Here is a 16808-nt window from a genome sequence, read left to right as displayed (position 1 = left end):
AAGAAAGTGGTACCCAGTCATGACAAAGATCCAGCGGGTTTTCACCGAGAAATTAAAGACATGTTACTCATGGGAGAGTATACCTATCCCGACATTATGACAATATTAAAGGTATTGATGCCTGCTGGTATTTATGAGAAACTCAAGGAAAAAGAGTGGGAGGTAGGAGACCAAAAGATAGAATGGTCAGTGTTAGAAGCGGAAGAAAAGGCCCGAACTGCAGGAGCAGGACTTGGGGATAAAACTAAAGCACTGCCAGGTTTATTAGTACAGGTACTGCCACGTTTATTAACTACGAAAAAGGAAGATTGGGGTACAATTTCAGCCTGTAAACAGAAGCAAGATGAAGACACTAGTGATTACTATGCCCGATTTGAAAAATGTTTTGGTATAAATAGTGGCATAAAAGCAAGTAGCGAATCATACCCACATCTGTTTGTAACAAAATTAGTAGAAAATGCCCTGCCACCAGTAAAGAATAGAGTATTAAAATTCGAGAGTACCTGGCAAGGTAACACTCCATCACAAATGTTACAAATGTTACAGTACCATCATAATAGAATTAGAGAGGAACAAGAACATGAACACAGACGCATGAAAGACACGAAAATGAAAATGTTAGTTTCCCAGACAGTTCCAGCTGAAGGACATAAAAAGGGTATGACACATTCCGATTCAGCAGGACCTGTAAAAGGGACATGCAATTATTGTAAAAAGCCAGGTCATTATGTACACGATTGTCCAGTTTTAAAACATAATATCGCCATAGGTAAAACACAAGAAAGACCACGGCCATTTAGACAAGAGCAGAATGAACAAGGAGCTCTGCAGCATGCCCAGGCCATGCCAGCCGCACAACAGCCAATACAGTTTGTGCCAGCTGCACCACCGTTGCCTGTTGCTGCCACACAGACAACAACACGACAAATGTATCAGACCGCACAGTATGAATATCCTGAGTATCAGCGTTACGCATGAACTAGCCTAGAGAGGGAAGTTGATTTACCCCTTATCGAGGTTCCTGTAGATCAAGAAGGACCTTATGTACATAGTGAATTGTTAGGCCAAGATAGGAAATTTTTACTCGATACAGGGGCAAGTCGAACAACTATAAAACGTAGTGAAGTTCCAGGGGCACCCCTCTCAGGCTCACAGAATATTTCCCTTGGTTTTTCAGGAAAACCTATTGTTAATGAAGTGTCACAACCTCTGCCACTTACGATAGGACCTCTGACCCGAACTACAGATTTATTGCTTACTAAATCATGTCCAGAAAACTTGCTGGGAATAAAAACATTGAAAGCTCTAGGAGCCATAATATGTTGTTCTCCGGAAGGAGTAAGATTGTTTTTACGTGATTTTAAAGGTCACTATGTGTCTAGAGACATGGATCCCCGACTGCAGACTTTACCTACACGTCTATGGGCACAAGGCCCTACTGATGTTGGTTGCATGAATATTACACCATATAGAGTCACATTAAAGGCAGGAGTGGTGCTACCACGAATGCGACAATACAAGTTACCACCAGATGCTGTAGTGGCTTTACTACAAATCATTGACGAGCTTATTGCCCAAGGAGTAGTTGTAGAAACAGACTCCAATGTATGTAATTCACCGATAATTCCGATTCTTAAACGAACAGATCCTAAGGCCCCGCCAGTATATCGATTGGTTATTGATCTGCGCGAGTTAAACAAATGCATTGTGCCACAATTTCCTGTGGTCCCAGATATCTCGTCATTACTGACAGCTATTGATTCCGAAGCAACATTCTTTACTGTAATTGATCTCAAGAATGCCTTTTTCAGCGTCCCAATAGATCCGGAAAGCCAATATTTGTTCGGATTTAGTTTAAATGGACGTAGCTTTAAATTCTCACGCGCACCTCAAGGATTCACAGAAAGCCCCAGCATCTATAGCCAAGCACTGAAACGAGAACTAGATAGTATCCACATGCCAGTTAACACTGCTCTGCTTCAATACGTCGATGATCTGCTGATCACCGCGAGAAGCGAACCGGAATGTGAAAAAGCATCACTGACAGTTTTACAATTTCTAGCCGAAAAGGGGCACAAGGTGTCCCCTTCTAAGCTGCAATTCTGTGTCCAGCGAGTTGTTTATCTTGGACACTCGCTGTCCATGGAGGGAAGACAGCTTACACCCGACCGCATTCAGTTAATAGCTAACATGCCAATACCCAAGACACAAAAGGAGGTACGGGCTTTCATAGGCCTCACTTCATATTGTAGGCAGTGGATCCCTCAGTATGCATTTCTAGCAAAACCACTCATTCAGTTGACAACACAGGAGGCAGCCACATCGACTGTTCTCCCTTGGACTCAAGAACATACACAAGCTTTTGAAAGCCTAAAGAAAGCTTTATGTCAAGCACCTGTTTTAGCAACACCATGTTACAGAAAACAGTTTACACTTTTTGTTACAGAACGCGAAGGTACTGCCTTGTCAGTACTCACACAGGAACAAGCAGGAGCACACAAACCATGTGCTTATTTTTCTAGTACATTAGATCCAGTAGCTCAGGCTTTGCCTGCATGCCTGAAATCAGTAGCAGCGACAGCTTTAGCAATCAGACAAAGCGATGCCATAGTGTTAGGACATCCATTGACAGTTCAAGTACCACACACAGTAGAGGTCCTTGTAAATAGAACGCAAACACAACACTTGACTATAGCGCGACTTACAGGGTATGAACTTACATTGTTTCAGCCACATATAGAAATCAGACGCTGTAACACATTGAATCCTGCCACACTTTTGCCAGTAACCGGAACAGACCCACTAGCTCATGACTGTATTGAAGTTATTACTATAACGACAAAACCCAGACAAGACTTGACAGATGTCCCATTGTCAGATCCAGACCTGACGTTGTATGTAGATGGTTCATGTATGAGAACAAGTACAGGAGAGTTAGTGGCTGCTTACGCAGTCACCACAGATACTGAAGTCATTGAAACTAATCGTATAAATACTTTGTCAGCTCAAGCCGCAGAGCTCATCGCTCTGACACAAGCCTGTATTCAAGCCACAAATAAAAAAGTCAACATATACACTGATTCACGTTATGCATTCGGAGTTGTACATGACTTCGGCGTACTGTGGCGAGAGAGAGGTTATTTAACTTCCCACGGTGCCCACATTCAGCACGGACCCCTCATTCATGCCTTATTAGATGCAATACATCTACCCACTGCAATATCAATTATGAAATGTAAGGCTCATACGAAGGTTACTGATATCATTTCCCAAGGCAATGATCTAGCCGACAGAACAGCTAAACAGACTGCTCAAACTCAAACCCCCGACATGACAAAGACAATAGTCCCGACACCGACACATTGTATGACAGTTAAAGATCCTACCCTTGACGTAATTGACATACAGACACATGCTACACCAGACGAAATAAAGAAATGGACTGAATTAGGAGGGATCCAAACGGACCAAGGATGGATGATGAAGGAAAAGTCTGTATGGTTCCTTCCTGATTCAATGGTCCAAGTTATAATTAACACTATACATAGTCCAGCGCATCTAGGAGAAAAAGCTATGCTAGACAGCATTCAACACATTTGGTTCAATAAACATTTACGAGCAGCAGCCAAACAAAAGGTCCGTACCTGTATGATCTGTTGCCAGTTCAACCCAGGAAAAAGCGTTCCCGTAGAACAGGGTGGATTTCATCCTCCTGACCACCCTTTTGAAGTCCTCCAGATGGATTATATCCAGATGAAACGATGTCGAGGATTCAAATATGTTCTCGTAGTTGTCTGCGCTCTGTCCCGTTGGACGGAGGCATACCCGGTTTCAGATTACACTGCCCCGACTACTGCCAAACAGTTGGTTCGAGAATTCTTCCCACGATACGGTTTACCACGTGTTGTCTACTCAGATAACGGCCAGCCGTTCTCATCCGAATTAATGAAACATGTTTCACTTCTGCTAGGATATCAGTGGAAATTCCACTGTGTTCGACACCCCGAGGCAGCAGGTCTCGTAGAAAGACATAATCAGATACTGAAAATCAGACTGTCCAAAATATGCAGAGAGAAGGGTGTCGACTGGATAGTAGCATTACCAGTTGCACTCTTTTACATGAGAATGGTAGCACACTCTCGAACAGGGCTATCCCCGTATGAGGTGATCTTCGGCAGATCACCAAATATGTGGGGGACGCCCATACCACGCAAAATAACTGATATTGACTGTAATATGCTGACAGATTACTTGGCTTCCTTGATGTCTGCACTACAATCTTGTCGTTCACAGGTTGCTGCAGCATTTCCCGACAACACTGAGGTGAAACCCCATGACGTAGTTCCGGGTGATTTCGTGTTTGTGAAAAATTTCGACCGAAAGACTCAGCTGGAACCCAGGTGGAAGACACCCAAGTTGGTTCTGCTGACCACAAGAACAGCCGTGAAGATCGAGGGCCGCAAGGGCTGGATTCATTCAAGTCATATCAAGAAATTTCATGGACAATCCTCGGATATAGACATTGTGCCCTGCACTCCCTCACAGACTGATTCAAAACTTCCTTTGGTTGAAAAGACTGAAACCGAACTCTACAAAGTTAAATTGAGGCCTAGAACGTCAGACGATTTGATTGTTTAAGTCCTCTCCTAGGTGAAGCGGTTGAATCTGTCTCTGACATGTATCCTCTAGACCTGAATCATGGACAGTCGCGAAAAATGATGAAACGACAGGCGTATTGTAAATCACTGCGTAGCCATTGCATAGTGACATTAATAATCTTGTTTTTCTTGAGTCTTTTAATAATTACTGCAAGCATATTGTTGCACATATATTACCCTATTTCTAGACATGTTTATAATGTTACTGCTGAACATTCTTTTAGTGACTTACCTCCGCATGAATTGTCTTATAGACTTGCGCTGCGCAATAACACTTTCATTAGTATGTTACATCATTCCCATCAGACTAGTAATGCCACTAATTGTTGGGTGTGTGGCCGACTCCCTCCCTATCAGAATTATGAAGGAGTCCTGCCTTTCTTTCCACATCCGTTTACACATAATGGATCCTGTGGAGCATGGTTTAGTTTAATCAATTCCATAGACTCAGACACAGCAGTTTACCAAGATCATTGGGTATGGGGAAATCTGAACCTAGTTTTACTCAAGGTCTGCTACCCTGACAAGGAGGGTCGCCCCAAGAGAACAGGAACTGATCTAGAAAATGAAGTATATGGATTAGGTAATATTACACCTAATCTCATGATTCTAAATGTCGTATCCGAAGTTGAACTAGTCTTGCCCACCATGTCAGTATTCCCAGCGAAGGGTGAATTATGTGTAAGAAAGGTTGGTTCCATACATATGGGCCATAGTAAATGCACTACTATAGTAGAATTCAGTGATCGAGGCAAATCTTCATTTAGAGCTTATCGCCACTCCTACTTTATATGTGGTCAGACTGCATATATGCGTCTACCTCTAGACTGGGATGGTACCTGCTACATTGCATTCCTTTTGCCACCTGTTTTCCTAGCTCCTCCTGATTATTACAGAAATATTCATTTAGTACACAACAGAGAGCGGAGAGATCTCCCAATTGTCGATTACACTGAAACAGCATGGGAAAAATACACAGATTTCAATAAAGGCATCTTTCCTTATATAGGTACTGTTACTAATAGTAAACTGATACGTAGATTAACTAGAACCCTTGAAGCAGTAGTGAATGAGACTATTTCCGCCTTAGGCAATTTAACGGAAGAGCAGTCTGCTATGCGGATTGTTGTGCTTCAAAATCGTCTTGTTCTTGACGTCATCCTGGCTGATAGGGGCGGAGCTTGTAGGGTCATCGGATCAAGCTGCTGCGTATTCATACCAGAAAATTCGCCATCTGTATATAAAGCCATCACTCGCCTTCATAAGATTGTAAACCAGATACACCAGAACCCAGGCACTTGGACTTGGTCCAGTTGGTTTTGGAGTGTGATATCGGCCTGGGGATGGAGAGTTTTATACTTCCTAGGTATTGGCCTTCTCATACTATTCAGTTGCTGTCTATGTCTGCAATGTGGACCAGCGATTTGTGGTCTGTGTACCACATCGTGTATTCCAACACCAAGATTTCGTTCGTCCCGGAAGAAGAAAGAAGAACAAATGATGTTATATTAACAGATCAATGGATTGATGAAGATTGATATCTCTTAACGGGCAAGTAGGGGACAAGGAGGGAATGTGGAAATATGGATTTTCCCGATCAGTTATGTCCCCTATCTTGGACCCCAACGGTTCTATGTGCATGTCACAAGTACATGTATGTTCCCTCCAGTTCCAGTTATGAAGACGCAAATACATGTGCGTCCACCGTCAACATGCCCTCTGCCAGATCCGCCATGAATAGGCCGGATATTCCATCCCTAAATATGAAAGGCCACCGGCTTTATATGGTTCACTTATGCCATTTTACAGTCCAGGCAAGTAGGCCCTGATTCTGTCATCAAACTCCTCTTGCTTTCTGCCTCTGAAAACTCCAGTTCGAGCCTGCATCTGTGACCATGAACTTTGTCTCATTCTCTGCGCGGCTCACGAAGCCTGACATCAGCCTATTCTCTGCCAAGAACTGTATTTCGCCTTCGAGTTATCTGCTCCCCCCTCAGCCGATGCATTCCTGTCTAGTAGTTTAAGTAAACATTCTTCCAGCTACCGAGCAAAAGGCTCGACTTCTCTGTCCTCATGCAAGTAATTCATAGCCCTGTTACCATGGAATATTCCTACCCCCTCGCATTTAGTGTAGACACTTAGACGCTTGTACACGCACTCACAGTCAGTATAGAATAGATTCTGTCCGAAAGTCCTTCTTTTGTGGATAACATAGTTCTTTAAACATAGGATGTTAGATATGATTTGGGATTAGGTTGACTTGACCCCCCAGACTTTTTGTCTCCACATGTAGAGCTAAATGTCAAGTCCCCTTCACCCCCTAGTTGCACGTCAATCACACGTCATACTGCTGCGCGCGCATCTATGCCAAGTATTATCTTATAGATCCACCTATACGTGACATCATAACCAATTATGTTCCTTTTTAATCCTTGTTCCACCCATTTTTGGTTACACAGATAGATCGTCATTTTCCTTATCAATTGTTACGCCTATTGCATTCGCTTCATTGTAATGTATGTACTATAAAGGTTACTTCTTGTCAATAAAGTATGTACTTCACTTCCTGAACCTCCGTGGTGATGGAACTTGGAGCAACCGATTATAATCGATCATTGGAATAAAGCCCATTCCGAACCTCTAATACCACGGATTCTGCCTCTCATTTTACTGAGCTATTTAATTATGTTTCTGTATCAAATTAAGTCCAGGTAAAGGAAAATTATTTACCACAAGATGCTGAAATGTGAGCAGGAATATCATGAGAGGCCTTAGAGACCGGTGATACTGCATAGAAGGATGTACAAGATAACAATGTGGGAGAGGGACACATGATGGATTTTAAGAAAGGCAGGTGTAGTGGGAGGTCGATACCAATTTGTCTCGTAGTGTAAAGCTTGGTTAGTTAGGTCACCTGTTGGTACGTTTTCAGTGAGTAGAGCCAGAATGAGCACACATTAACTTGAGAAAACCCTTCCCTCCCAGATAGAGGGTGTCAACCCACACAATTCACTTAATGAATGCTGGGCTGCAATGAAATCAGTTCCTGCTAATAGATGCTGGAAGACGAAGCAAAATATAATCATTGAATGTAGGGTCCCAATAGGAAGATTTCTCTCAGCAGTCACAGTTCACTCAGTGGATGCATGGTGGCAAGAGAAATGCTCACTCAGTTGATGCTGTAGGGTAACAACGGACAGAGTTCACTTGACAAAGTTTACCCAACCATTTCAGGATGACAATTAGTACAATTCGCGTACTGGTTACAAGTGAACAAGGTGGCAAGAGAGCAGGTATTACAAGTAAGTGTAGAGTTTAACTATAAAATGCAACAAAGTGGTGGTGCAGACACTGGATCAAAGACCAACGGGTACATGAGATTGTCTCTGGTGCATGTTGCATGCTTCGTGCGCACCGTGCACCCCGCTGCTCCGCGGGGCTTTGAAGGCCGGTAAGGGAGGGGCATCAGGTCAGCAGGGACTCCAGTCGCAGGACAAGTATTTGGCTGTTCAGGAGGCTAAATGGGCTACAGCTGCCTGCGTCACGTGTGATGTAACGTAAATGATATTTATAGAGCGTGACTGATGCTCAAAAGGTGTCCTGGTGCTGACGTACACTGCTAGCACAAAACAAACACGCGTCTCTGAGTATAATGACACGTTTTCAACGCTTTGCCGCCAGATAGCCTAGGCCTGCCTCACTTAAGCGCTTCGCCCACAGGACAGGAGAAGAAAGTCTGGTTATTGCAAACATGAGTTCCAGAAAGGGAAAGCAGCCGAAAGAGACGGGACAGATGTCTGGCACCATTCCAGAAGCTGGAACATGCAAGTTTGGAATTGATGCCTAGCACACTTACCCATCCTTGCCATACTAACAAAGAGGAAACGTGTGTTTCCCAAACAGTTACAGAAATGCTGGGCTGGAGAGACAGATGAAACAGCAGTTGATTGGCATGGCAAGGAGTCATGGGACCAGAAGCCGAGTAAAGCAAAATATAGATCGGTCGATGAATGTAAATTTGGATTCAATGCACACCGAGCTCGAAAATGCAGTGTGGGCAGTCAAAAATAGAGAACTGAGTATTTACAGGATGCAGTTTTTCGATGCAATACAAAATGAAATTGAGAACAACACTCAAGACAGTGAGTCTATCCTTGAGGTAGTGACAAATTCGATACCAATGTGCAAGAAGGTCCACCCTGTCCAATCGAATAATCAGCTATTGGAAGAGCAGATACTGGACGTTCGCAGACGCAGAACTGACATAGAATTTAAGCAACAAGAGCTTCTGGAAGAGGTGAAGGCACTGGAGAAGAGCAAGCAAAGACTGTGTGAAGTGGAAATGAAGGCTCCGGTCCTGAAAAAGAAAATATTGAAGAAAATGTAAACAGGATAGTTGTCATATTTCAGCGCATCATCCTCAGTTCAAACGTATATTGGGCAGAAGATCCAAAGTTAAGAACTTACATAGTGAACAGGAAGGAATTTCCCTGGTCTTAAGGAATGGGAACCCCGACTTTGCTGCTTTTGAGTCTGTTCTGTTGCGTCTTCTTCTCCAACCTGCACTTATAAAGGAAATGAAAAGCTCTTGAGCTCATAAGAGTAATTATAAAAATGTTTTGTTTGCATTCTTTTGTGAATTGTTTTTTTTTAATTGTGAAAAACACTGATAACAGAACTGTCTGCCTTGACAATTTCTTAGCGGAGAAATCCAGACTGGCTCTATATCAAAAACCTATCTAATTGTTTATGGTGTATTGTAATTGTTTGAATGGTGAAATGAGGTGAGAAAATACAGATCATGTAAGGCAAATTACTTGATTAAGGTGTCCAATTAACGAAAACTGCCTTGTTCAAAGAGAGCAAACATTTGATACCAAGTTGATGTTTTCAGACTTGTTATCAAGTACCTGCTATAATGTATATTTTTTATGTGAAATGTCTCCCCCCCTTTTGTTTACTTAATTGATGATTTCTTTTATTTTTTATAAAGGATGATAACTTGGAGATTTGTCTACTCCTCCTTTGGCACTACACACATTGCACAATAAATGCACTACTAATGTTTAACACTAAAAGTGTTTTTACGTTTTCAATACTTTATGAAAAGCATCCACAATGAAGGCAGGCAATGCCACTGCTCCGTTGCTTTTACCGAAAAAAGCAGAGCCACCCAGCCTAGCAACAGACTACCGAGTCACAACAAGGAGAGCACGGGAGGACCTCAGCTTAAGGGTCCAGTGATATTGGTAAAATCTCCTTTGAAGGTAGAGAGGTCCCGAGCATGGAGGGCACGATGAATCAAACAGAAACGAAAAGATCACTCCTTTGGAAACAGGCAGCCATAGAAGTGTGTTTCATGCCAATGCTGCGGATGAAAGACGCAACCATGGCAGTGCATGTCTCGCAGCGGCATTAGCATTTATTGGAGGAGTTTCAGCCGCCCCATGTGATCTAAGGAATATGCTATGCTAATGATTTTGTAAAGCACGCTTATACCAAAGTAGACGTCTTGGCGTTAGTGACATAGACACTAAGAAGAGTGAATTATATTAATCTAAGCAACTCAAAATTGTCGCAAACCACCATTGTGCAATCCTGTACAGGAGGTAAGGGAAGGATTTTCCATAGAAAAAGCACAGAGGAAAAAGAAAACTGATGGCAGATAAGTGATTGACTTGACTATTCAGCAGTGGGTTTAAATTAAATCAAATGAAAGCCAAGATTTGGGACTGGTGCCACCATGTACTGGGCTCCTCCTGAGGATGCTGGCCAGAATCCTTGAGGAAGAGGCTTTGGAGGATCACGTCTTCCCAATATTCCCTTGGGTATGGGAGTACCCTTAGAGGGCACCGTTGCAGAACATCCCATGCACTGTTGTTTTATGTGTATCTCCTTTGAAGCAACACCAGTCAAGAATCAGTTGCATGTCCTCCTCCCTGTCCTTGTTATCCCTTCTCGCTCTCAGTGCAGGCCTTCTTTAGCTCCTGGCCACGCAGTGAGAGGCTTTTGCCTCTGCTGACCTTGTGGAACTTTGGAAAAGTGGGAGCGGACTGCTCTTCATGCTCCCATCCTAGCTGAAACACTAGAAGCAAAGTAAGTCTTCTCACCTGGAGCCTAACTACAAGTTCCAAGACAAGGTAAGAGCACCTCTCTGGTCACCCAAGCAAAACACCAAAATGCTTCCCACATATGATCACACTAAATCCAACACTGCCAAGATTTGCCAACCACACACTCCCCCAAGGGGTAGTGTGCTGCTCATCTGAAAATGCACGTTGGCGCTATACATATGCTATTATACTATACAATACCTAGGTGCTTTTTTGCCTCCAGCATCATTGCAATGTCCAAGTATTCTTTAGTAAGTAACTTTAACTCAGTAAAGCTGTCTATGCTCAAGCTGGGGAGCTGTTCTTGTTGCTTACACAGACTACCTATTCTTGATTTAGATTTATCACCTTGATGCATGCAAGTGGAACGAGGTCTCCTACATCCCTGGAAAACCAACCAAATCTCACTTCTCTCTTTTGCCCATTATGATGTAGCTCCCTTGTTATTCCTTCATTTTGAAATCATGTCCCTCGGCCATCACCACAGAAAACCTTACCATTGACTCTTTTTCCTCATAAGAAGTGTTAATTGGGGCAAATTCCGATTTTAGCTTCCAGGGATACTTCTCCTTGCACCTTGATATTAAGCCTTATGGATCCTTAGGCTGAAACCCTTTGTTAAGTAGTTTCAGAACTATGAACAGCTAATGGTAAAAGCCACTGAGAAACATCGTACACAAATCCACAACAAATCTGCACAATAACATAACATGTATTTGTAAAGCACACACTCACCCAGAAGGGCATCTTGGTGCTGAATAACAAACATTTAATGTTACCCAACGGTACTCAATTTATCCACCTCGGAAGGATGAAAGGCTGAGTGGACCCACCAGGATTTGGACCTGTGACCATGAGGTCAAACACAGGCCCCTACAGTGGATGCATTAGTCCACCACGCCACCAGACCTGGCTGAGACAAAAGCCTCAAAGCTGCCACAGTAGAGGCCTGGAAGGAATGTCCAAGTTAACTCTCAGGTGTCCACTTCCTATGCAAATTTTTCAGCACGCCAGAATATCTGTCTGGAAAGAACATCTCTAGCCACACAATGATATCTGCTCCCACCACACAGATGTGGGTTCAACAAAGTTGCTCATAAAATCTACAATTTGCCTTTTTTTAACATTCATACTCTCTGGTGCCTTTTCTTCTCATTGAAATGGCCCGAGTGTGACAGGGATGCCCAGATGTGTCTCATTGTGGAGGAGTGTGGCTCAATGGTTAGAGCGGCAGACCCTGAAGCAGAGTTCTGGCCAGGGACCAGGGTTCGATTCCTGCCTCGGCGGGGCTCGGGCTCAATTTCCTCGGACCTGTCTATTCTCGCCTCGGTGCCTATTCTAATCACGGGCCCCACGCTGCAACTCTGGGCAATAGCTTGCTTAGCCTCCACACCGGCCCCAACAGCGCTAAGGATGCCTGGCTTCACCCTGGGGGTGCCCAGGAGTGGACACTTCACAGGGAAAGCCAGGAGGGGTTCCACAGCGGTATGAGTATCAGCGCCAGGAAACCGCAAAGGCGACACTGCAAGGTGTCCGTCTGGTGACAGTGCGCTCTATAAGTACCTTGACATTTACATTTACATTGTAGATATGCCAGGGGACTAAAGTTGTGCCTCACTGAGGTGTCCAAAAAGGCTAAAACATGTCTCTCTTTGCTTGTCTTCTTTTGCAAAGGGGAAGTGGCATTGCAGGTCTGACTAGAATGTTTTTATTGGAGCAGGGGCAAAACTTATTTTCTTAAGGTTGGTCCCTGTCTGTATCTGTAGTACCGCAGTGAGCAAAAAACAAAACTACGGACTGAAGCTCAGTCCTGAGAAATTACCAGTTGCAGAGATTAATTTAAGCATTCATTCATCACTTTTTTTGTTTTTGGACGTTATGGAAAGCAGAAACACCACAATTTGAATGTGAATATCTCAACCAGAAATAAACATATTGTTATTGCTAATCCAATAAATGTATTAATTGTTGATTGCACAACTATCAATCAATCAATCAATGATTTGTAAAGTGCACTAAATACCCGTGAGGGTTTCAAGGCGCCCGGTGGGGGGATGCTGCTGCTATTGGTCGAAGAGCCTGGTCTTGAGTTGTCTCCTGAAGGTCAGCAGGTTTTCGGTTTGTCGCAGGTAGAGGGGGAGGGTGTTCCAGGTCCTGGCGGCTTGATGGGAGAAGGATCTGCCTCCGGAAGTAGTTCTCCGGATGCGTGGGACCGTGGCCATGGCGTGGTCAGCGGAGCGGAGTTTCCTGTTGGGTACGTAGAATGATAGTCGACTGTTGAGATAGAATGGCGGGGCCGGCATCGGCCACGCCATAGGTATGGCGGTCGAGCCGGCCCCCTCCGTGACAGTAGGGGAGGGGCGTGCCTTTCGCGCACCCTTGTGACGCGGCGGCCTCCCCCCTCTACCCTCATAGGTCCCGGGATTGGGCGCGACCCGGAAGTGATTCAAATCACTTCCGGGTCGCACCGATGGGCAAACGTCCGTCCAGGGCTATAAAGGGCTGGGGAGCCCAGGAAGCCGCCTCTTGGTTCCTGGCTCCCCAGCTTGCCCCCCCACGCCTTGCTAGGAGGCGTTAACATTTGTTTTTCCCACCCACCATCCCCTAGAAGCAAATAGGTTGTAGTGGTTTCGATTCAGGGAATAGTAAGCTATCAGTTATTATGTAAATTTTGAGGATAATTGTCAAAAGCGGTGTCCGAATGCTAATTTGTTTTTCCACAGGTCACCAATCGTCGTATTTATGATGTATTTTGGTCGGGCGGTAAGGTCATGATTGGTGAGCAGTAAATTTAAGGTCCTTAGAGGGCGGCGCCATTCCCGAATGGTGTCGCCCAAGTGGGAGGGACAAGTGGTCTCTCCTAGAACTCCAGGTGCAGTTGGGTGCGGGGGAGGAGGGAGTCACGCTTTCTCTAGGCTGATTGGCCATCTCGCACGTGCACAACGGCTGCAAGGGCCCATTTATGGAGATCAGGTATAGAGCGTACGGGGGTAACCGGGGGGGGAAGTACCCTCACGGTGAACGGGCCCTCTGCGCATGCGCACTCCGGCTGGAGGGCGTGGTTAGATTTTGATAAGGATCTGACACCAGTTAGTGACCTTGCCGTAGGCCCCTTTAGGTACGCAGAAAATAAAGTTTGTAAAGATTGTTAAAGATATGTTTAGATATGGACAGGAAACCTTTGTATTAGAGTTATGTTAAGGTTAGCCATCTGTGTAAAGTATATTTTCTGCTGTGTTTTGTAAAAAGTGAAATTTTAATGTTTATTCATTTTGTATAATAAATATGGCCGGGGGGTGTCATGCCCCCTGCCTCCAAACACTTCTCCCCTGTCACGGGTCTTTTGTGGGGAGGAAGGGGTGTAGGGAGTACCTGGCCATATAGGCTGGGCCGGTTTTGTGGAGTGCCTTGTGTGCGTGGATCAGGAGCTTGAAGGAGATTCTTTTGTCGAGACTGAATCCTTACTCATTAGAGGATACAGAAGATTTCTCTGGGAACTCTCTGATGTTCCTGACTTCAATTAAATTGTATCATCAGGAAGGCATTTAAAGGATTAATGGATTCAGTCGGCAAACATCAACAAGGCATGAAGCGGCCACCGACATTCCGCCTATTGTCCATAGGAGGGCTTGCCATATTCTCTTGCTCTAAGATCCACTAGCGAATTTCTACCTGCTGTATTATACTGTATTTCAAAGAAGTGCAGCATATTTTTAAGTCCAGGGTGTGTTTCCTGTCCAGATGGTGGTTTTGCTAGGCAACAAGCCCACTTGCCCTTTTGGTTTGAATAGGATATGATTTGTGAGTTCTGTGGCCAGTAGACAACTTTCAAAGACTTTTGCTTACATCACTCTAAGGTAAAATCTGGAATCAGACATATTAAAGGCAGGCTACAGATTGGTTAAGGGGTACCCTCTAATGAAATGCTTGCTTGTGTTTTTTGTGAAGCTACAATGGACCCACACGCCCTTGAACATGAGCCTGCAGGAGAATCATACCTCAGTCCAATGGAAAGGAAATACAAGGCACTTTGTTCTGACCTCTGCCTGAATTTTTGCCTGAAAGGACGTGTTGCCAGAGCAAATTAAAATAGCCTTCTAACTGACTCCCAGATCAAGTAGTATCTTTGGTTTGCTGTCGTGTCTGCAACCTTCCGTAGAGCCTGCCTACTCACCTGCAAAGACCCCGCAGCGGAAAGGTCCTGGAGAATCCTGTAGCTCAGTGGAAAAAATTGATGCCAGCCTTACTGGAAAACAGCAAGGACTTTGGAACCAGTTGAGAAACTTGTGGTTACCTGATCAGGGCTGTGCTTACGTGGACTTGGGTTGTGAAGGCTTGCCGGAGCAAGTCTTAAACACTGACAAGTAACTGTACAATAGTGTTGCTGATATCCATGCATTATCACTGGGCACCATCTTTATCGCCATTAAGAAAACCTTTTCTTTTGGTGACTTTGTGAAATTGGGGAAGAGAGGTGTCCCACTCAAAAGTACTTTATCTCTACAAAAGCTGTTTAAGGTGAGCTCTGAGAACTGCAGACCGAACTCATTGCTCCCTCACCAAATGTAAGCTGCTGCGTCCAGGAAAGCTTTTAAAAACTTTGCAACAGAAATAACAACTGAAAGTTAGTCCAGATGACATCTGATCATTTCTTGCTGAAAGGCAGTTTTTCACGGGCTACAGACATTTGGTTGCAAGATACGAGCTTCACAGAGACATAGAATCCTAAATGTTTCCGACTTCAAAACTTCTTTGTCCGATTCAACCTCCTGATTTCACCCCATTGGACTGACTTCTCCTTATCTTTATATTATAAATGCAAAGGTAAAATTGCTTACCAGCCAAAACCCCATACTCAATCTGATCTCATGACAAAACTGGTTGGCCTCACTTCGTTCAAAGGTCTTGCTGATATCACGGGATCGACTTCGTGATTTTTACCATTGGCCAATGATTGTCAGTGAATATCTTTTTCATTGTTCTTTATGGGAACAGTTTGACTGTAATACATTTGAACCTCAAATTATTTTCTTTTATAGCATTTTGTTAATAAATATCTACACACTTTCGCAGCATACTGGAATAAAGCTAACATTCATCTGCTTCTTAACTGCATTGTTATTTCAAAAACTATCTGCTGGATTGAAAATATGGTTGGCAGGTGGCATTACTCTTCTTAGTTACTCCACTCAGAAACAGTAACAGTCCAAATTTGAAAATGTATTATTCCAAACTCATAATAAAGCGCAAAAAGTGCTCAAAACCTGTAAAGTTGTGGGCGGTAACCACTCTCGGCCAATGTTTCTGCCTCGTCCTTGGGCGTTTTGCAGAGTCAGATGGGTCAGTTTAGGTTCATAGGCATATGTAGCCAAACACGCGCAGGTGCCACTCATTGAAACAAAGTGAATAATTGTATGAGCTACTCACAATATTTAATCTTGCATTTCTGAGTTGAGTACCACTGAACATATTAAACATATGGCAGTATAGCCATAAACCCTCAGACTTGCCAATATCAGAAACAGTATTTGCAGTATGACCGGACACGGTTTTGGTGCAATATAAGGTTGCAGTGATGGGGTCTACTCTAAAAATGCGAGAGCGATTTGGAAGCAGCAACCTTGGACCCCAATTGAGTGACTTTGTCTTGGTAAAATATCCAGGAGCAAACCTGCTTTTCTGGGCTTTAAAAAGTCTGGAAACAGATAGATTGTGACACATGAAAGGCTTGTGCAGGGCCAACAAAATGCAGTCGTTAGAAGTGCAAAGTTCAACAAACTCTGGTTCTATCACTGTAAACAAACCACCTCAAAGGACCATCCCTTTTCCTGGGATTTTGTGAAAGAAAGGTCTATGTAAGAGGTTTTTTTTCCTTTAACAAGGCCACATTTCAAAGGATTAGCAGCAGCGATTTATGAAATGGACATTATGAGGCAACAGTCACTCTCACGCTTTACGGTAGAAAGGTTTCGTCCCTCTTGTTTCAATTCACCACATGGGCATGCTACAAATGAGGGTTGACTCTGTCCACACTGGC

General features: G+C 43.9%; 1 pseudogene; it reads left to right on the top strand.

Moving 5' to 3' along the window:
* The first annotated feature begins 8409 nt into the window (after positions 1-8409).
* LOC146860974 (centromere protein H-like) lies at positions 8410-9158 on the top strand (annotated as a pseudogene).
* The last annotated feature ends 7650 nt before the right edge of the window (positions 9159-16808 follow it).

This window comes from Triturus cristatus, chromosome 3_1, assembly GCF_964204655.1.
Source record: "Triturus cristatus chromosome 3_1, aTriCri1.1, whole genome shotgun sequence".
Taxonomy (NCBI): domain Eukaryota; kingdom Metazoa; phylum Chordata; class Amphibia; order Caudata; family Salamandridae; genus Triturus; species Triturus cristatus.
This window is presented reverse-complemented; position numbering and strand designations above follow the sequence as displayed.